At 34.6% G+C, this 23,864-nt stretch overlaps 1 protein-coding gene across 5 annotated transcripts in view; it reads left to right on the top strand.

The window, feature by feature from the left end:
- Window positions 1-1,859: 1,859 nt before the first annotated feature.
- The window catches only part of pknox2.L (PBX/knotted 1 homeobox 2 L homeolog), a 381,764-nt gene continuing 359,759 nt past the window's right edge, over window positions 1,860-23,864 (top strand). For all 5 annotated transcript variants that reach the window (XM_018225718.2, XM_018225720.2, XM_018225715.2 and 2 more), the window contains exon 1: window positions 1,860-1,940. The gene's annotated coding sequence lies outside the window, so the exon portion shown is untranslated. The remainder of the gene's footprint in view (window positions 1,941-23,864) is intronic.

Here is a 23,864-nt window from a genome sequence, read left to right as displayed (position 1 = left end):
GCCTGCATCACATTCCCTTCTTTTATGCCATCTTTCAATAAACAGATACAAAAAAGAAGGAACCGAAGATCAGTAACAGTAGTCATGTTACAGGGCAACCCTTTTGAAATAAAAAATAACAAAAGTGGTGTTAAGGTGATGCCTTTATTGGCTAACTAATATGATCATAGCAAGCTTTCAGAACATTTTAGTTCCTTTTTCAAGCTGATTACAATGAAGCTGTAGTGTTCTCAGGTATATATATAACATTCAGCTCATAGGTCAAATGACCAACAAAAAGGAATATCAATCTATGTGTAAGGTGTCAAAGTCAAGAATTGTGGTTCTTAAGGGCAATTTTAAAATAGATAATGAAAGGGAAAGTGTGAGAATACAAATTAATGGAAACTTTCAATTCTCTGAAGAAGGGACTAGGGCCTTGGATCTATGGCTAATTATGTGGACTAAGAAAGGACTGCACCAGGTCTGAATTACCAACATGTCTGGATATGGACTAAGAGTTCATATGGAATTCCTTTGATTCTACACTCCAATAATTCAGCCCTAATTTATACTCTTTGACCCACATTATCGTGTACCTTATCTGCTTGTCTCTTGCAGATCCCCTCTTAAATGACTTTGACACCTTACAGCACCTTACAACTACGGGCTACGCAGGCCCTTTGTCAATGGCTTGACAAAGGGCCTGCGTAGTAGCCCAAAACGTTGCCTATGGCATTTTAGTAAAGTTTTTCTCTATTTTCAATAAAACCGGAGTGCTGCTGCTTTATTTGATATATGCATAGATTGCCCTGGCGGGGGATATAGCTTGCACCCAGGGCTGCAAGGAGCCTAATCCGCTTTTGAAGCACACTTCAATTACATTTACCTTTATACCACTTTGTTATTTTTTATTCCAAAAGGGTTGCCCTGTAACATTTTTACTGGCTAACACGGTACAACAACTTTAGCTGCAATAACAGTAGTCACCGATAGTCACAGTGTCGGACTGGGCTGGCGGGAAACCGGGAAAAAACCTGGTGGGCCCCGGCCTTCATGGGCCCTTGCCGGCCCAGCCCCCCTCCCCCAATGTTCTGGCCCCCCTCATGCGCACCGGCTTTTGCATACACACACCAGCGTGCGCCGAGACGTTTGTGCATGCGCGCTGGCGTGGAGCCAGACATTCGCGCATGCGCGCGGGGGGGCCGGAGTATAGTTACCCGGTGCCCCCCCATGTCCAGTCCGACCCTGGATTGTCACAAGAAGCATCCCTAAAGGTAGTCAAAGGGGTTTAATTTATATTTGGAAGCATTCCATAAACTGCATGCTCAGTAACTGGTGTAAATAAATTCTCTTCATAACCTCCCCATTTCACGTGTGAAAATTATGCAAAAAACTATAAATGATAAGCGAGCCTGCCCTTCAGCTCCGGCTAGTCACAGGGCAGGCTGGAATCTCTCTGACACATCTATTCACCTAACTGATATAAAGGCAAAGACATGATATCACATAATCACATCATTTGCACTTTAATAGATGGATTTCATGCTGGAGGCTCCTTAACAGACAATTATTTTTCTTCTATATGACACTGGGCACATCTGCTTTAAAATATTACTGCACGGCTTTACCTGTTTCATGTGCCAACATGCTTTTAAAAAAAATAATAATAATGTGTGCCTATAAAAACAATGAAAGAAACCTATTGAGGTGTTTTTCCTCATTTTAAATGTTTGAAATCATGATACAACACACAGCGGTAAACATATGAATAATGAGAAAGGAGAGCGTCCAGTAGATGGCGCAAAACTTCTAATAATAAACGTATACTACTTTAAGCCAAAAGAAGATGAAGAAAGAGGAGTGCCTTCAGGCCCCCCTTCCCTGACGTCACAGTCTTTGCTGGGAAGTATAGGCTGTGCTGTCACGCCAGTGTCAGTCTGATGAAGATTGGCACTCAGGTAAGCTGTCATTCATTCTCAATGTCAGGAGCTGCTTTCCAGGCTGCGGGCTGCTGCCGTCGCTGTTGCTGCTTCCTTGCAGCCTGTGTGTGCGTGTGCTCTCATTGCAGTGTGTGCGCCGCTCTCTCTCTCTCTTTTTTCTTTTTTTTTTTTTTTTTCCACAGTCCCATAGCCGGAGCTCTCTTCACTCAGACAGGGCACAAGAGGAGGAGGAGGCAGACCAGGGCAACAGCTTCTTAGTTGCTAATGCAATCACTCCTCATCCTCGCCGCCCGGATTTCTGCAAGCTCTCCTTTCACACCCAAATATACATAGCATTTTTAATTCTTATATATAAAAAGAATTATTTAAAAAAAAAAAATCCTAATTTTTTTTTTTTTGCTTTACGATCTCTATGATTTCTAGAAATGCATGCCTACTATTATTTTAATATTTTTGTGCTAGTAAAGCAATAGAATTTTCTTTTTCTCCTATTTTGGTGATTTGGAACAAAATCTCACTTTTTAATTGCCTTTTTATTCACCACCATTTTATGCCCTGGGAAATGTATTTTTGCAGCGGCTGTTGTTTTTATACTACACTTTGGGACTATTGATACCTTATTAAATGGTTTAATAAAAGAAAGAAGAATGGGACTGTACTGTGCATAAAACTGTTTGATTTTTTGATTTTTTTTGATTTTCTGGGGCATTTCCTTGATGTTATTTCTTCCTTTTCATGGTGTATGTGTGTGATTATGTATTTTTTATTAGATTTAAGTTAATTAATGTGCTTTGCCATTTACTAAGTGGGAGGAGAGAAACACGTGCAAACTGTAGTGTAATAGAAATTGTCAGTGATATTGAATGGCAAATATAGCTGTTAAATTGTTACGTGTAAAAACTTGTTACAAGCTGATTTTCTTAGTATTGAACTAATCGGCTTTCTTATTCGTTAAATATGTATTTACGTTTTACCTATAGGGCTGACAGTTGCTGCAGCTGCACATATAAAAGTTGTCTTTTTCATTGGATTACATATTTGTCCTCTTGTAGCTATGAAGTGTGTGTGCATGTGATTTCTGATCCAATAACATTTGCCTCATCTTCAATATTTTGTCTAGTGTTCTGCATAATTATTGAACTTTTTAACAGCTGCTTTGTCTTTCGGCAGTTATTTCTCAGTGTCTTAGACAGCATTAGCGTTTAATACAATAGCAGTAACATGTACTGCTTAGAAAAGTTGCTTTTTAAAAATTATTAGGGGTTCAAGAAAGTTTTAAAGCAAGAAAGGCTGTTGTGCTTATATTGTGCTTTGTTTGTCTTCCAATACTGAAAGGTGTGCGTTTGTATGGAAGTGCATACAGTTTTAAATCCATGAGTTTTTCACATATATCAAAATCTGTAATAACTGTTAAACCTGGCAATGTGTTATATTGTAGTAGATAGTTCTACAATTCAAAACCTTTAAAAACCTTTACGGATACAGAAGCATATTATATAGTCACATATTTTTTGCGTTGCTGTTTATATTTATATACAGTCTAGTAATGATCCAAACACAATATTCTTCTAATTTCAGCTTGTGAGGCAGAAATGAGAAAGATGTGATTAGTACATTGCTACTAAGTATATCAAGTTTTACTGCTGTGACATTCCCTGATGTTCTTCTCTTAATTGAGAACTCTATTGATTTCACACGCTTTGCAGTTCATTTCCGATATGGAACAGATTCTAATGATAGGATTCAAATCACATTACAAGGTTCAGAGCAGCAGCATTACCAGATGAAAAAAAGGTTTGACTTCTTGGCTCGTGTTGGGAAAAAATTAAGCAGGACTTCAGCAGAATTACAGATTAGGTTTGAGGCCTTTTATTGATCTGTGAAGGGAAAGTGTTTTTCAAACTTCTAGTCTGAAGGGTTCTGGTGGGACCACAAAGCACCATTTCGTAGTCTCAGATTTTAACTGCTTGTTTTAGGAACTTTATTTTCCCGTCTTTAAAAGTATGTTACATCCCAACAAAAAGTTCTATTTGCCTCTCAAATCAGCCCTTTAACAATCTTAACATTTCCCTTCTGTTTTCCCCGCGACGGTAACGGCATGCTATAAAAAAAAAAAAACTATATTTATGTGTCAGAATTTTGCATCGAAAAGCCATTGAAAGTCCATAACAGGCATTGTTTTTCAGATGAAGGTTTTCATTTGTGATAATACACTGCTTAAATGGTGTTCATTTGCATTCTACAGATGGGTCGTGCTGTAATAATTTTTTCGGAGGATTTTAATTGTGGCAATTAAGAAGGAAGGAAATAGTGTTTAGAAGTTACCAGGTTTTAGAGGCTGCTTTGGACTTAGATACATCTGGCATGGGGGAGGGTTCACAGAGATCTTTATGTGTCTGTTATGCTATTTGCCTCATTTGCTCAACTATGGCTAATAAATTACTTTTTTAATCTTCTGCTTTGTGTAATAGCGCACTAAATTAAAGGGCATTATTAAAGAGCAAAGAGCGCCTTTAAATCTTTTTTTTTTGCTCATGTATTCTCAATTGGCAAAATGTTGGAATTTGGTATTCAAATGTCTTATTGTATTTTAAGCAATAAAAAGCTGTTCTTTATGCATAATTACTATGTATTAATCTCTTATTATTATACCAATTAAAAGTTTTCTAGCTTATATATGTGTGTGTATGCGTGTGAATGCTAAAATAGTGGGGCATTGTTTGTTATATCTACATATATCCACATTTCTGTTCAAATCTTTCTATTCAGTAGAGAAGGCATACAAGAGTGATATATCAATAAATATACTGAGCATTAAAAACAATTACTACTTATAAAGCAACAGTCCACTCTGTTTAGTATTACATTAACTGTAGGTCTGCTGCTATCACTGTTTATTTTAACACTCTATAAAGTATTTATTAGAACACGTGTGCATCAACTAAATCCTAAAAATACTGTATATTGTACACTTTGAAATATTAAGATCCTGCTTAGTTGTTGGCTTCAGAAAGATACATTTCCAAGGATGCTTTCGTATACAGGTAACTTATAGCTGCCGTATAAATTCCAAGGGCTCTTAGTTGCAGAGATGATCTAATCGCCAGAGGAGATCCAGTAAAATAGCACTATTGGTGTTGGTTAAACTAAACGAATGGGTATAATGTATTTCTATAGTGAGCAAGTTAAGCCACAAGTTTGAATTGGTATAGAATGTTACTCTGCTCATTCTTGAGTTAACTTTACTATTAAACCCCCCCACCTGGGCTTCTGAAAGTATTTTGTTTTTGCACATTGTTGCAACCTTTAGTTGTGAATGGAAAGTGAAAGTGGAAATTGACTCCCATCAAATTTGTTGCAGTTATATCTCTGCAATTGGTCCTCCAAATCAAAGCTGGCCTGCAACGCTAAAATGGCAGATATTGCTTGTGAAAGCAATTATTCATTCTTGCTGCAATGTTACAATATTTTCTTTATGCATTATTCCTACATTCCTATAACATGGGAGGTACATAGCAATTCACATCTTTGCAAGTTAACTGCTCTTGGCATAAAAGTAATTGCTTAATCTTGTGACAATTAAATAATTCCAATGTCAAATTCCATGACATAAATGTATGGACAAATACATAAATACTTCTACTATAAATACTATATATACTAATTAATTCTGTAAAATCAATTGCAGTTTTGAGACATTAGTGTGGTCTACAACAATTACTCGGCCCTGTAAAGTTTGCATAGTCTTAACATTCATCATCACAGTTAAATATAATAAGAACATGATTTAACTATATAACATGACCTAAAGTTCTATTATTGCTATTACATATTTTTAAATGTGTTTTGTCTTCAATATAAAGCCAATATGAAGCCGAAATGGTCAACAATCATATTATTAAAACATAATTTGTATGGTATTAACTATAAATGAATCACTTAAAGGACACTCCCATTATTCTAACTGAAAATCAGTCTGTGTTAGTCAAATGCCCCAGACATACTATCCAGACTGTCTTTGAGCTTCCTCTTTAATTTTTCTGTGGTGTTGAGAAACCCTGCACAAAGATCTGTAAAAGGTAAGAGTTAGCATCTCTAACGTAAATGTCACAGGGCTGTTGACCATGGAAAGCCCAGTGCTCAGCACAGTAAAGAAGCCATATTTAATTTACCTTTAATCCCTTGACTTCTTACAACTTAGAATCTAAATTGGTGCCAGTGAAGTAGCCTGTGATGTAGATTCTATATTCTACATTTCTGCCTCCCATTTATATTAATGAAAAACACAAATGCACAGTGTTGAAGGAACGGCAGCTACTTTAAGTAAAACACAAACATGTTCTTGTATGTAATGTATAAATATATAAACATATATATTATATTCGTGACTTCCAGAGTAATATAGTCTAACCTCCAGAGTATTATTGTCTAACATGTCTTGAAAAAATAGATTTGCAAACCTATCGATTCAAGTGCTTCAGTTATGTTTGTATAAGAAATGTAAAAAAAGTACTTAAACAAAATATTTTTTTTTATATTTATGACACCATGTAACCCTTTACTCTGTGATGTTAGCTATGTGTTTCCTAGAAAGCATAATATTACATGCATACAAGTAAATATAAGCAGTATTAAATAATGTTTACTACCTTTTATTTCAATCTCTGTAATAATGATTACTTAAAAATGTTCCTTAAAATGTCAGCAGATAAACAGAAGGTTGTCCAAAAGATTAGTTGAGGGTTCTTTCATCTGAGACACCCACTGGTGAACCGTTGAGACTGTAAAACAATCCTCACTAACCACTAAAGGAATTAAGAGGTGCTGTAAGAGGTGGCCTTTGACCAGAGGTGGACATCAGACACAAGAGTATTAGACATCACACCACCAAGTCAGGAGTAACATAACAGGCTCTTGCCTAATGTGGTGCTTGTTCCTCCTTTATTAAAATGCTAGGGTCATGCTGGGCAACACTCTGACCTGTGTGGTCCCTAAGGAATTCATTTCAAACATTTCAAATTCACATCAATACACTAAACATATCAGTTTCATAAGATAGTTTATACCCTTTAGTGTGTATGTGAAATCTAAATGGCACAATATCAATACCTTTATGCTCATACAGAACTGATAATTCTATGCATTGAGCTGAGCTGGTGCTCAACATTTTTCTCATGCAGCAATGTTTATTTCTTGAATGTTAGGGAGATAAATAGACTTGGATCTAATTTGTTAAGCATCAGTATTTTTTACAGACACAGTTTCTTCTCAGGAAAAAAAATGCTGATGCTTTGAGATTTACCAAACTCTTTTCCATTCTGGAATGATTGGTTCCAGAACAGAAAAAAATGTCCAAACTGTTAATTCCCACATTAGCTTTTCTGAGATTTATTATTTGGAGCATTTTTAGAGCTCACCACTGTTGCTTAATTTTTACAATATAAACCATAGAACACAGTTGTTGCCGACTTCTTTGATAAATGGGATAATTTGTTAAACACTTTCCTGACTGCATTCCTGGCTTAAGCAGTTATTCCTAAATGCTAAATTAATTCATGCTTAACTGTAAAGATGTAATATTTTAAATATATTATCAAATTCATAATTTTGTTTAAATTTGACTGAATTTAGAAAATGTTGCATGGACTGCTTTATAAGCAGGCTGAAAGCAACTGTTTTGCCTTTACTCACTTCCTAATGTATATTATCTACTGGAAAAAAAACTGAGCATACAGATGGCATATATGGGTGCAAAAAATTTCACTGATTACTAAATGATGATTGATACCTTGGTAACCCCGTTTATTATAAAACATCCCCATTTAAGCTAAAAAAAATCAGTATATTGTTTCTTGATTATATATTTAATATTTTAGATTCTGATTAGAATATATCTTTAAAGATATAATTACTTTTTGCTTAAAAGCTTATCATCACTTTAAAAAAATGCTGCATGGTCTTTGAAAAAGTGTGATATTTCAGTTGTTTCATTAAACTAAGGGGCAAATTAATTATGCCACATTATTTTGATAGTAAACAACTATTACAAGCTGGTTTGATTTGCTGTTTATTTCCAGTGTTACTACCAATTTATAATAATGCAGCTGAAAACTTATCCAGGATCATTAATCCCACATTACCATGTGATACTTTAATTTTCAGGCCTTAACAATTCAGTAGGGTGTTAGAGCCCGTAGCACAAATCGAGTTTGAGTATTCAAAGCAGTTGAACACATTCGGACAAACTTAATGTATCAGATCAAACATTTTTCCTGACAGTAAGGAAAGTGTTAATGACTTGGGGAAAATATAAAATGACTAGGAAATCCTTTGGATGTATGTTTCTTTATTGTACAAAGTGTACTATAAATTACTTGGTTTTCTTTGTCCTCTTTTATATAGCTCCAAAATGTTACATATTACTTTGAAGTAATATATCATACAGGAGGCCTATAATAAATTAATAAACAAGTATAACAGAATGTAACAGGAAGGTTTCATGCTTTCAAAAGCATGAAAGAGAACAAGGCCCCCAAAGGGTTTAAACATAGAACCCCCTGTACATGCCTCCATGCCTCATTCTGCCTCAAGTCTCCAGAAAGAAGCCCCCATTACACCCCACCCCATATCTTTGCACCAAAATTCAGAACTGTGCTGCAGAGTTAGTGAATGCCAAGTTAGCCACTTCAAATCTTGTCTGATGCTCCACATCTCTAATCAATGAGCCAAGCATGATCACTAAAAGTCAGTTTGCTCTTGGCTTCCAGCGCTCATGCAACAGGTCAACAATCACCATTTTTGAGCCAAACAAACAGTGTCCTTCATTTATGAGAATGAAAATATATTAAAATTGCCCTGCCATACTTAAAGGGATACTGTCATGGGAAAATTTTTTTTTTTCAAAATGAATCAGTTAATAGTGCTGCTCCAGCAGAATTCTGCACTGAAATCCATTTCTCAAAAGAGCAAACAGATTTTTTTATATTCAATTTTGAAATCTGACATGGGGCTAGACATTTTGTCAATTTCCCAGCTGCCCCATGTCATGTGACTTGTGCTCTGATAAACTTCAATCACTCTTTACTGCTGTACTGCAAGTTGGAGTGATTATCACCCCCTCCCTTTTCCCCCCAGCAGCCAAACAAAAGAACAATCGGAAGGTAACCAGATAACAGCTCCCTAACACAAGATAACAGCTGCCTGGTAGATCTAAGAACAACACTCAATCGTAAAAACCCATGTCCCACTGAGACTCCTTCAGTTACATTGAGAAGGAGAAACAGCAGCCTGCCAAAAAGCATTACTCTCCTGAAGTGCAGGCACAAGTCACATGACATGGGGCAGCTGGGAAATTGACAAAATGTCTAGCCCCGTGTCAGATTTAAAAATTGAATATAAAAAAATCTGTTTGCTCTTTTGAGAAATGGATTTCAGTGCAGAATTCTGCTGGAGCAGCACTATTAACTGATTCATTTTGAAAAATTTTTTTTTTCCCATGACAGTATCCCTTTAAGGATCAATAAGTTCTGGGGTCAATAATTTAGGATTTAAAATATAGAATGGAGTTATGGCACTTATAATTTCTTTTGAAGATCAATTTCAAAGTCATCACCATATATTTGTAAATATATATATATATATATATATATATATATATATATATATATATATATATATATATATATATATATATATATATATATATATAGACAAATACAAGAGTCCTCTGCACTCAACCCATTATCAATATATTTAACACAGAGACATTTTGTGCATACTGCTACTGAAAAATGCCTTACCCTTTAAACAAAACAGGGATTGTTTGTCCATATATTGCAATATATTTAAGCTGGCCAACTATGTCAAAGTCATCCCATATCTGGCCAGGACTAAGTTTTACCTGCAACTTACTAAAAAATAGTGGTGAGCACAACTTTCCCTTGTTTGCTATATATATATATATATATATTCAAACAGAATGGAATGCACAACCATTAGTATGCAGAAACCTGGGTGCTAGTCTGAGAAGTATGTAGACAAAATGCAGGGATTGACAGCACTCCCTTGGAGTGCTGTCAATCCCTGCACTTTGTCTATATATATATATATATATATATATATATATATATATATATATATATATATATATATATATATATATATATATATATATATATATATATATTTGTCTCTATCCGTGTATATATATATATATATATATATATATATATATATATATATATATATATATATATATATGTGTATATATGTATATATGTATATATATATGTATATATATAGTGTATATATATGTATATATATATATATATATATATATAGTATATATATATATATATATATATATATATATATATATACAGTATATATATATATATATATATATATATATATATATATTTACAGGGTATAGCAATTTATACTAATATGGAAATTTAAAAATGTAAAAAACAAATTTACATATGTCGATATTTACATTGTTTAATTTACTTTTCAATTTTTCCTAGAAGAAAGTGTTGTGTTCCCATCTGTGGCTGTAACCACATGCAATAAACATTTTAAGCTGTGGTTGCAGTTAAACAGCTCAGGGTTTGCCCACGATGTGTTTCATTAACTAAACCAGACTCTTGCTTTTTCAGTAGCAATATATTTCGAATAAACACTATTTAAGTAAACCAGTGCTGAAATATGAAATATATAGTATTTTTGTTCACATGTTCTCAGAGGCCAAATATGCATTCACAGGCATATTTATATTTGATAGGATACAATTTTTAGCCTTTGCCTTAAAATATATGCAGATAAAAATCATAGTTTTGGAAAATCAATAATACAATCTCTTTTGAGATTATTTTACACGTGGTTTGTTTTTATTATTTGTATCATGTGACTATTCATCCACCTTTTTTTGACACAAGAAGATAATTTAAAAACAGGATAAACTGTGAAAAATTATGGAACACATCTTATTTAAGAAAATACTTGAACGTCTAAAATTCGAACAAAAGTTACTGACCAGGAAACTCGAATCGAATTTGAATCTAATTTGAATGAAACTCGATTAAAATTTTTCCCCGAAAAAAACTTGAATGTCAGGAAGGCTATTAACATCTTTAAACGAGTCAACGGACCTCTGCCATTGACTTGTAAATGGATTTGGCAGGTTTTAGGTGGCGAATATTTGAATTAGAACTGTTTCCATGGTCTCATAAATCTCTTATTACAATTTACATTTGAGTTGGTGCTTTTAAATTCGAATTTGTGAGTTTTGACACAAAAAACCCTTGAAAATTTGAATTCAAACCTTAATAAATCTGCCCCTTAATGATTACTATTGTTTTTTATATTATTCTTAGCTTGAGTTAATGTATAGTTATGTTTTTTTCCAATCACCCCAAGGCTATGGTAACTCAGTTTTTACATGGCTTTCAGTATCACATTCTGTCACCTTAATTTTGTGTTCTAGTTCCACAACAAGAAGGCAGAATGAGACTTGTGGTCTTGAGTTGTAAATACATTTCATAGCACAGACATGTAGTTATCAAAAATATATATTTTTTAAAATTAGCATAATCTTTTTGGAAAGTGTGAGAATATGGTGGCCATTTGTAATATGGAATATTAATAAAAATAGAGTTTTAGATTCAATAAGGCAAAATGTTGTTAACCTTGAGTTCTTTGCCAAGAATATTGCCAGATCCCATATATACAATGAAACTGCTATTATTGCTGAGTGCTAGTTAACGAATCTGACCCATTTTGCTTTGTCGAAAATTTGTAAAACGGCGAAAATACGTTGAAAAGCATTGAAGTCTATTGGTGACAAAATGGGCGGTATTTTCCTGGTTGGCGAAAAATTTCGCTCATCGCTACTCAGTGCAACTGTCACATATAGCAGCTTAATCAATGGGCCAAATTGAATTCAGTGAGAAAAAGCTATTTTACTGTTTATCACGTGAAAACTCACGGATGAGATTCAAGTCGAGGAGAAAAAACTTTTCTTCAAATTCAGTTCCACATTTTTCACTTAGACTTCAATATGATAAACTGTGAGATAGGTTTTTCTGAATTGTTGTATCTCAAATTGAATCTTGTCCATGAGTCTTCCAGTGATAAGCCTTTTTCTGACCTAATGTCTGAAAAATACGTTTCTGTTCTCACACATTTCAGAGTTGCACAGATATTAACTTACAACGTGAGCCTATGGAGCTTGAAGTGGAGATAGAAAAAATTAATGCTCAAGGTTATGGTGAACTGTCAAATAGGTCATCTTCAGTAATTTCAACCAGAACTGGGTTTGCAGAGACAGAAGTAATCACCAAGGTACCCATTGTATTACAATAACCTCCAGCACCATGCAAAACCTTTTCTGTACATACTTCTATTCATACATTTACAATCCTTAAACTCACCCTTTTCTCTGCTCTCTTGTGGAAAGTACTATTGTCTTCTGTTTTGTTCTCATTTGCAAATTTTAAATTATAACAAAGAAACAACTGCTCAAGACTCTAAAATAACTTTGAAACATATCATAAACCCTGCTTGTCTTGTTAGTTATTGTTGTGTATAGAAAAATATACAATATGAAAAGACATTTTTCTAGCTGTAATTATACAAGATTGTTTTTGGATAATTTTACATCTATTATGTCTGTAAATGGAACAAAATAAACTACTGCACTGCCTTATGTATATAATGTCATTCATTCTACCTCTTCCCTAGATCAGTAATACCTTCCAAGAGCCTGTAGGTAGATTCCACCCAAACATTTATCCTTGTGCTGCTTCCATGAATTATCCAAGTCAGGCCCCATTGATTGAAGTTACTTCCATGTCAAAACCCCATAGAAATAGATGCAATGTTGTTTTCAATGATCTGATTTATTGGTGTATATATGAAAACACAACAGTTTCTTCTTCCCACACAACTGTATCAATATCTACTACATGAACAGGACCATAACATGTCAATATACTGTGTATATATATATATATATATATATATATATATATATATATATATATATATATATATATATATATATATATATATATATATATAGAGAGAGAGAGACAGGGAGAAAGGCATTTCCAGGAGAAGATGGCCTTTACTATGTTTTTGGATAAATTAATGCAATAATTATGATGATCCTTATCATCAAAATACAAATGTATGAAATGTTTAGCGCTTAGAAAAACGTATGTCAGTTTAATTTATAGTTTTAAAAAATATATAGATGACTATAGAAAAATCTGGTAATGGATTAGGATAACTTTGTTGCATCAAATTGAATCTGGCCCTTTATCTTGCAGAAGTGTAAAAGTACAAGTCTCATCTTTTGCATGAGTAGACTAAAATAGACTCATCTCTATTAAAATGGAGATTATGCTGTGTTGGTATTTAACATGATACTGTCACTCGAGATGGAGACTTGTAAAAATGACTCTGCACGTACAAAAGCAACGATAAGCAGCCTTTATCTGCAAAGGAAGTGTAAAAAGCTCAGAGCAGCATACGCCTTTACTGTTTTCTTGAACAGTATAGTTGTAATACCAAAATGATGTGTTTATCAGTATTTTATTACATTCAATCGACTATTTAAGTTATAATTATTAAATATTTTATTGGATGTATTAATGATAATATTTAAGTACAATTGTAACATTTTAGCATTAATTAAACCCAAAAGGATTGTTTACGCTCCAAAAAAGATTCATTTTATCTTAGCTGGGATCAAGTGCAAGGTACTGTTTGTTACTACAAAGAAAAAGGACATAATTTGTTTAAAGTTTGAATTATTTGATTGAAATTGAGTCTATGGGAGATGGCCATTCCGTAATTTGGAGCTTTCTGGATAAAGGATTTACAGATAACGGATACAAAACCTGTAGCGATTTCTTAAATCTTCCTCAAAAATTTGCTCTAAAGGAATTTCACAGGTATCAATTTATCATTAGTATCAAACACTTTTTGGATGTGTTAATGATCATTTCTCAAATAAAAAAATTGCTCTTAACAAATGTCACAGGTATCAGATTCTGGATTCCTCAGTTTGATGTATAATAAATCTACCCCAAGAAATGGGGTAACTGTTCAAACTTACTTCAAACTTTACTATTATATACCAAAATAAACACGCACATTTATATTAAGCACAAAAATATCTTCTACACTCTGGCCTCCAAATGTGGCTGTGCTAGGCAATTTTACACAGATAACATTGACATTCAAAAAAACAGTGTTTTAGCAGTTATATATAGCTGTAGGAAAGTAAACCATCACACTATCAAGTACAAAACTGTGCTTTCATTCCACTACACTGTGTAGTCTCTTGTATGTTGGCTGGAAGAGTATTAATACTTTCATGCACAACACAGAGTAATGAGCCATCAAGTATAAAAACAACCACAAAAAGTATATAATGGAGATTATCATGAGAATGCCTACACAAAAAGCATATTTTGAAAAATATCTGTCAGTTCACAACCTGGGTTAGAACAGGTGGCAGTTGACTCATGTGTTGTATATGTCTTACATAGATTTCAAGGGGCAGAGGTAATTGTAACTGCTTCAACCTATGTTTACAATTTAAAATATGGAATCTTGACTTGCTTTACATAAATTCTATTGATTCCTTTGCTGTTCTATTGCTCCTTTGATTTAGTAACATATTTTGTCATTCCAGCATGATAGCAGTTAACTATTCACTTTCAGCTAGATGGTTTCTACAGATTTCCTAACGTGAAATAAGAGTCTGCTATTTGCTTTTACAACTGTGCTTCATGTTTATGATTTGTGTCAAGATTCAGGAAAGTGGTCTTTGTGCGCTAATTGTATATTCCCAGTTTTGACTCTATCTTGTGGTCTTGGCACATATGTCGGCTAGGATTGTTATTTTCCTCACGGGACATTGTCCAAGCATGCCTTAGCAGACTTGTGGTAAACAGATGACAGAAGTGTTAAAGTGACCCTGACGCCTGTGAACATTTAGCACTATCATACAGTTCTTTGAAAGTTGTCTGTTTGCTGTGTTCTCGTATTTTATTTTTACTTCATTTTTGTTTTGTGTGGATTCAATAACGCAGGGTGTTACCTTAATCCTCAGCCAAAAGTGTCCTCTAGTGATGTGCGGGTCAAGTTCTTATTGACCGGACCCGCACCAGACTTCCCCCTTAATTTATAGACCTGTGCCGACCCACCAATGTTGTCACAAAATGGGCAGGGGCAGGAGCGAGTCTTTAATACAGGAAGTCTGAAGCCGGCAGTCTAAGTTCGCCCCGCAAGAGGAGCAGTGAGGTTGGCCAGAACCCTACAGTTCCCGTGGTTATCAGGATGGCCGCACATCACTTGCCAGAGGAATTCATTTTTCTTGGTAAAGGAATTCTGGTCAATGTAGTATGTCCTAATCTAGATACACCTTAGCCGGAGAAACAGCATTAATATAGTGAAATGAATAGCTTCTCTTTACCTGCTTTTCCTGCTAGCTTTAAAACTTTTTAAAGCTTGTGCCCTCCTTCAAGCAATACACCATGTGGTTCAATCCAAAATAACTGCATAATTTACCAGATCAATGAAAGTGGGAAACTTATGAAATTTGCTGAAAATAGAGATTACAGCATTAAGTGACATGCCATTAGGGTGGTTTGCAACATCAACAACAATAGATTTTCAGTAAAGGTTCACTGACCCTAGAATAATGACGTGCTTTTATCTATCCTTCTCCCGAGACCTTTTTTCATCATTTCAGGTTATATATTTCAATAACTGATATCATTTTAATGACATTTTAGAACAGCCCTGTTCTAAAAGTATTATTGTAAAAATTATTATATAGTACTTGGAGAGTAATTTTGTTGAGAGAATCCTTGTTTTCAGGTCATTAAATAGTGAAGAGGATTACAATGAGAGAGAAAAACGTGCTTTTAAATGTGTTTTCTCCTCTGGATGTTGTTGAAAGTGAACAGAAATCAAAATGTTCCTGAAATGCTTTTGTTTCTTACTTTATAATAAAACATCATAAAAATTAACATTGATATGATTGATATGATTGATAATGAAAGGATGTCATTATAATAAAAAGATAATATTACACTAGGGAGTCTGTGTCTTTTAAAATCGATTGGAGGGCCACATCTACTAACATTGATTCCAGCTAGACATCTTTGAGACTGTCACTACTGTGACCCCTTATTATGGGCTTGGAGAGAATATTGTGTGCTTGTCTTTGAAAGAGATGATACTAAAACCCATTGAAGGGTATCAGTTTGCTGAAAGAAGTGTAGTAAGACAGCAAGAAACAGTGAGAAAGAGGATTATCTTTAAAAGATGGGGCTCATTTATCAACACTGGGTTTTCATTGTTCTACCTGCAGCTGGTTAAAAAAGCTAATTGCTGACTCTTTGCTATGGGTCACTGGGTGCAGATTTGGCTATTGTTTAATAATGAGCTCCACTAAGTTAAGCCATAGCCTGTTGTGTCTTCAAAGTTCAAAGAATTGTGATAGGTATTATAGAGGGTAGGAAGGGTAGCTAAGAAAAAAATAATTTTAAATTGTTAATACAGAAAAGATGGCTGTAAAATAATGACTCATGAATGAGTTGAAATTCTGTAGTTCAGGGCTGTCCAACAGGAAGCCCATGGGTTAGACATGGCCCTCCAAGAGATTTTTATGTTCTTCACAGAACTCTCTGTATGACATCATTGTTTTACAATAATCCAGAAACATGCAAAATAATGTGCATAAAACAACTAACAAATAATACCTCTAAGCTATTATAATATAATGAGAGTAGTGTTTTAGTATTTGGCCCACAGGTAGGAAAGTGCAGTTAAATTATTTATAACACCAGCTTCAAAGAATATTGCAGTTGACAGCAAATTGGATGAGCCAAAATTAAGTTGGAAAAATGCATGCTAATCCTGCAGTGCAGCTAAATTAGCAATATATTATTGCCAATTAATTAGGCATTTATAGTTTTGGTGGTGTTTAACTAAATGTGTATATTTCTTATTAGTTCAAACAGTATATGTACCAGCCACCAACCCTTGCAATCATTATAAAAGTCCATTACAAACACTTTTTAAATTAAATAACTAGTTCATATGTTTTACTTAATCCAGTATATTTGGCATCTGTCATTACAAAATATTAAATGTAAATAGCCTGTTTATTAGAGGATCTTTGTTTAAAAATTAGCCTAAAATTACATAATCAGGATGAATTATGTTTTACAGAGTAATTCTAGTATCTTTATACCATTCCCCTAAATATATTTTCTCTAGACACAGGAAATGTCAAGTTGAATGAAGTCTGAGAGTAATGATATCCTCATGGGAAAACATTCTTCACTTGTCCATTACGCACTACAGAAAGGAAAAAAAAATAAAAAAAATATATATACATATGTATATATATTTGACTCCTTATAACATAAGGCATTTAAATGTATTGATTTTCAATTAAAATATTAGTTTAAAAAGCCTTATACTTCTTTAGAGGATGGGATAAAAGGTATTAATATGGGCATGTATTATGTGCATATCATACTGATTCAACTTAGATAATTCTTCTCAAGATAATCATGTTATACCAAGCTGAAAGCAACCATCATTCTCCATTTAAGGCTTGTACTAGGATGGTCTTTACCATAGTGTGTCAGGGTTTAATTACTTTATTTTATATAAATTATAGCAAATATTTGTCTATGGATATGCAATTTTTTAGTGACTACTGAGAGCACTTATATGAATAACTCCCTTGTCATCTATAGAAATAAACTAAGGTATTTTTAGCTTTAGAATTTACAACTTTATTAAATAATATAATAATTCCAATGCAACTGGGTTTATATACATTACCAGAAAAACTGTTCAGATATCTCCCAAACTGAAAAGAGCAGTCTATTTCTTGGTAATTGTTAATGCGCTAAGTACAAAGTACATGTAAAGTAAATCGGCCCTCAAATTAAAATTGCTGTTTTAAGTGACTTTTTTTGGGGTTATTTATCAAGGTCCGAATTTATCTCAATATCGGGTGCTACAAACTCAGATCTAAGCCGCTCGGGTTTCTAATGCTTATTTATTATTACATTTTCCCGAAAATTATCTTTGCGGGAAAAGCTCAGATTTTCATGATTTTTTTGTGAATTTTCACCCGAAATCTCAGAAAACATCGTGAAATTGCCCGAAACCCCCGACACAACCAAAAATCAATCAGACTGTTCCCATTGACTTTTATGCAACCTCGACAGGTTTGAGATGCCGTGTTTTTATATTCGGGCTTTTTAGCCCTCAGGGTTTAATAAATTCTGAAAAATTTGTGATTTTTTTAAAATTTAGGATTTCGGGTATTTTCGGGTATTCAGAGTTTAGTAAATAACCCCCTTAGTATAGATCACATCTTCATTGCTGAATGAACATATTGCTCAACAAACCAGTTACACTCTACTCGTCTTAGATTAAATTTCACACCCTCTCCTGCTCCTTTTTTTTTGCTTTAAGATCTGATTTCATTAGGTATTGGTAACCAAACTGAAATGAAGAAACCCTGCCGCACTTCTGATCCTGTCGGGGCAGACATGCTTTCTGTTAATTTCTTGCAAACTGATCTTTGTCAGTGATCAGTGGTCATGCACCTGGTAATTCAGCAGTATGATCACTTTCACTCAATATGGCAGCATCGTTATACAGTTATTCTTTCACTTACAAATACAAAATAACAACAGTTTGGATATATTTTTTTCAGTCTACAGACTTTTTAAATTGATAGAGCCACACATGTTAACTGAGAACACATTTAGCACTAGTTACAATTTTCCACTTATTTGTTATTTCCACTTCAATGTACCGTATATACTTGAGTATAAGCCGACCCGAGTATAAGCAGAGGTACCTAATTTTACCTACGAAAACTGGGAAAACTTATTGACTCTAGTATAAGCCTAGACACAACTACAGCCCTGTCTCCCAGCACTCACTTATGCCCCTGAGGAAGCTGATGTAGTCAGCGAAACGCGTTGGGCGGCATAGGTGGACGGTGGCAGCCTAGCTCCCACTTTGTCCCTACGTAGACAGGCAGGTTCTTGCTGACTAACTTCGGGCACAAATGGAAGGGTGGGAGTGGGTAGTGCTTGCACTGTAACCAATGGTTTATACTACTACCGTCGAAGTATTTTTTTTTTGGCCGATTATGATACCACCGTTTCCACCATTTGCTGGTTTTTAATTGAATGTTTTTTAGGGATATTGTTCCTGCACTGCGGCCTTATGGGCTATTAGCAGTGGGTTTGTCTTTCGTGGGTGCTCTTCTCTTTTTAGCCTAATTTATTAAAAGTTAAGTTTTACTTAAGGCAGTTTTGCCAATCATACTACATAGGTGCTACACTGAACTAGTTTGCTTTGAAGTGAGTGTTTATGGACTAATAGTGTTTTGATTTCACTTCTTTTTCTTCTTCTGTGATTAGTAGTTTAATCTACACAAACTTGCAGTGTGGTTGCCTTCGTTACACTGTGTTTACCGCTCCTCATTTCATTTCCAGTACTATCATCTTTATCACTAGGCCTTTAACCTAGCAACATTTCGGAGCAGATTTATCAAAGTGTGATATTAAAACTCACCCCAGAAAAACTCACTCACTTCCAATTCATTCCTATGGGATTTAAAAGCATATTTATCAAACGGTGAATTCCATTGGAAAATATGATTCTAAAATTCACATAGGAATGAATAGAAAGTGAGTGAGTTTATCTTTGATGAATCTGTTTAAAGAGCTTGTACAAGTACAGAAACGAGCTGCCTGTGCAAACTCTTGACACTGTAAAACTGTTTCAAGGTAAATGGAAGGGTCAATTTTCTATTTTCTTGGTTAAAGGAGAACTAAGGCTAAGCAGATGACAGGTTTAGAAATACTACACCTTATGTTTTATCTACTGTGCTAGCAAAAACACACCAATGCTCTAAAGATCTTTGTCTCCAAAGAAAACCCCACTCACCGTCTTCTATTCTGCTGATTCACATCACATAAGTTACCTGAGCTTAGGAGGATATTTACAGTATTTATACAAACTAAAACTCATGATGCAAGGTGATTCCTCTAGATTTGCATTACATGGCAGGATAGAAACCAATGCATTCTGCACCAGAAATGATTAATAACCAGAGCTGCAGCATCAGCTTGTATCATGATTTTAATTGAAATCCCAAGGTTATATTCTCAAAAGCAGCCCAAAGCCCACTGAACATATGCAATGTCCCTGACATTCAAAAATGGCCTAACAAGATCAGAAGATACTCCTCTGGACATGGATCAGGTGCTAAGCCTCTGCACTGTTACAGCAAGTTCAGTGTTCAAAATATAGCAATCCTAGCCATACTGTTTTAAAGCTTCAGTTTATGACCGTCCCATGGCTCGCAGATCTATAAATGTATATAAGATTTTAAAGCTACTACTTATTTCCCTAGTTATTGCACACAATAGTTCTCAAAGGAAATATGACTGTGGACCAATGTCTTTAAGACTGAGTCACATTTTAAAAAATATTAGGAACAGTCCAATGCCTTTTTATTCATATTTATTTTATATATGCACCCTAGTACTCAAGCTGCTAACACCTCTGTTTGTATAGTACATTGGGTGTTGTGATATACAGTAGCACAATGTGTAGAGAATATTATTGATGCATATTTTATGCTGCATGAAAACACACAGTAAAGGCACAACTATAAGCATATCATAAGCATTACTAATCACTGGAACACATCATAAAACATAGCACGTAACGGCAAATATATCCAGGCAGTCCATATTTAAGTTGGTATGGGGCTGCTTAAATATTTGCAACTGAATGGGGCATAAACAACTCTGTTCTTGTCGTTAAACTGATGCCTATGGCATTTAAATGTGTATTTTAGTGTCGCTTTATCAAAGGAATCTGAAGTAGTAATGCATTGATTTCATTCACAATGCCGGAAATCTGATAGACAGTGAGTTACATTCATTTGCATGCCTGTCACAGGATAATTATCCTTCCTAGCGGAGGAATTGGAATTGTAGTAATATGTTATTTTGAGGACATATCTTCTGTGTCCTCTAGCAACAAACGAATGAAAACCTGCAGGTTACTGAAGGACATCGCTATATGTACCTCTTGTTAATCACTAGGAAATATGTCTACTGCACTATTATTTACATTAGGGGGAACCTCAGCAATTGACAAAAAGTGTGTGTGTTTGTGTGTGCGCACAATATTTTCTCCAATGGAAGAACCCATAGCTAGGGCAGCAAGATGCTGTGTTGATTGACAACAATGGAAAAAACTGTACACTCCTTGGTTATGATGCAGTTGCACTATTATGAGTTGCAATGTAGACAGTCAACTTGAATCAGTTTTAGCCACAACAAGACAGTGTCAATAAGTACAGGTATTGGATCCATTCCAGAAACCCGTTATCCAGAAAGCTCTTAATTACGGGAACACTGTCTTCCATAGACTCCATTTTATCCAAATAATCCAAATTTTTAAAAATGATTTCCTTTTTCTCTGTAATAATAAAAGAATAACTTGTACTTGATCCCAACTAAGATATAATTAATCATTATTGTAAGCAAAACCAGCCTACTGGGTTTATTTAATGTTCACATGATTTTCTAGTAGATTTAAGGTATGAAGATCCAAATTATGGAAAGATTCTTAATCCGGAATATCCCAGATCCCAAACATTCTGGATTGCAGGCCCCATACCTGTACACTATATAGAGAATGTAACATAGCATAGGGGGAACTTATTGTATAACCAAATACAGGTATAGGACCTATTATTCAGATGCTTGGGACCTGGGGTTTTCTGGATAAGGAATCGCTACATAATTTGATTCTCCATACCATACCTTACCTCTGCTAAAAATAATTTAAGCATTGATTAAACCCAGTATGATTATTTTGCCACCAATATGGATTATGCATCTTAATCACCATCACGTACAATGTACTGTATTATTATAACAGAAATAAAGGAAATTGCAATTATTTGTTTAAAATGGACTCACTTAATGGCGAAGTGGCCATCCCTATCGACAATTCGCCAGAAATCTCATCCTCAGGGACATCGCCAATTCACAAACAGGTGTAAAGGACAATTCGCTAGCGTTCATTCACGTCCTATCATCAGGGCGACTTTTCGCTCTGGTGAACGGTTATTACTCCGCAAATTCACTAAGAAGTGAATTTACTGAACGTTACCTCTTTTACCAGATGAACTGATAAAACAAAGCTACATCTTCCTCAATCTTATGTCAGTGACATCATATCCTATATGCCGGAAATGCATTGTAAAGTTGTAAAAAAAACACTGGTGACTTCTTTTTTTAAAGCGGGATCGCCTTCAAAAGTCCTAACTATTAAAGATTTATGTGTGAACAATTTTTTAAAAACTAATTTAAGGGGCGTGCCACATTTGTTTAAGGATGGGCTCATGTCTAGGACATTAGAGGATCTTTTAAGTTTTTATTATTGCTCAATGGACATGTGTTTGAAAAAGTGGCCACTTCAAGCATTTGCACCAACATTACTATTAAAGATGTCCATACGACTTTTAGGTACCCTCCCTATTCAAACTAACCTAAGCGCAAGAGTGCTAACGAAGTTTTGCTGGGCAGAAATGAACGCTAACGAAAATTCCCTAGGAAATGCTAGCCCAGCCGAAGCAATGCTAGCGCAAATTCGCCAGCGTTCAGTTGCTGAAACGCAACTTTGCATTTTAGTGAATAAGCGTAGTGTGCGCCTGGTGAATTTCACTAAAGGGCGAATTTGCACCTGGTGAAGTGACATGGAGTGTGGCGAAGCGGTCGCTGGTTAAAAATTCGCCCTTTATTGAATTTGCCCCAATGGGAGATGGTCTTCCTTTCATTCTGAGCTTAATATGTTTCCAAATAATGGATTCCATACCTGTACTATATATACAAAATAAAGGAAACACATGGGAAATAATGCATAGAAGCAGTTAATCTCAACAAATACCTTATCTGTGTTTGCAGTAATATAAATAGTTTTTACCATTCAGGCTGGTTTAATTTACTTGAGGGGTTTTAATGGGATTCGGAAACCATTTTTATTTGCTTATATCTACTCTTATTTATCATTAGCATCCAGCCTGTATTCAAATATATCTACTTTTAATGATCATGGTGAGAACGGTGGAAATAATTTGCAGCATAGGAGGGGAGGCTAAATATGTTCTAAGTACACTTGCATCAGACTTCCTAATGATTATTGGAATTTGTATCCTGTTTGAAACAAATGACCTCTAATTAGTTATTTCATGGCAACATTAAGCAGAATTAAAAAAAAGAGAGAGAAATTGTAATGTCTGCTAGTAATTTTGTCAGTGTGCAGCTGTGGATCCACATTCTGCACATTAAGAGAATTAGAATATTTATATATTCATTGCAAAAAAATGCAGTTTTATGTTAACTTCCATTTTCAGTCTCGCTTAGCTGATCCAGAGTTTAAAAATAGAGTATTACTTCTACCTGTTTCCTTTGCAGCCTGTCTATTACTTTCTCTCCTGCTGGGCACAGGAACCAAAAATGTCTGTTTAAACGATGGTCTAAAGCATGTTTTTAAACAAGTACAACTGAGCACGGTCAAATAATTTTACTTTTTTCAAAGCTTTTTTAGTCCTGGAAACTCAGCAGCAATTCTGGGTCTTTAGATCATAGGGGTTTTTTTCTTTGCTTTTATCGTCTCTACTGAAGTAGTGAATCCGCGATAAGCAAATGACCGGTTTAAGGTAGAACTTCATAAATGTGTTGCAATTAATGCATAATACCATTTGGAGGTACACTGATATTTTGCATTTGCTGGCCATAATATAATAGTATGATGGACTAGGTATAGTGAATGTGTATTTATTTAGAAAAATATGCG

Source organism: Xenopus laevis, chromosome 7L, assembly GCF_017654675.1.
Source record: "Xenopus laevis strain J_2021 chromosome 7L, Xenopus_laevis_v10.1, whole genome shotgun sequence".
In the NCBI taxonomy this organism is placed as follows: domain Eukaryota; kingdom Metazoa; phylum Chordata; class Amphibia; order Anura; family Pipidae; genus Xenopus; species Xenopus laevis.
The sequence above is the reverse complement of the archived record's forward strand: the minus strand, read 5'-3'. Positions and strand labels throughout refer to the sequence as shown.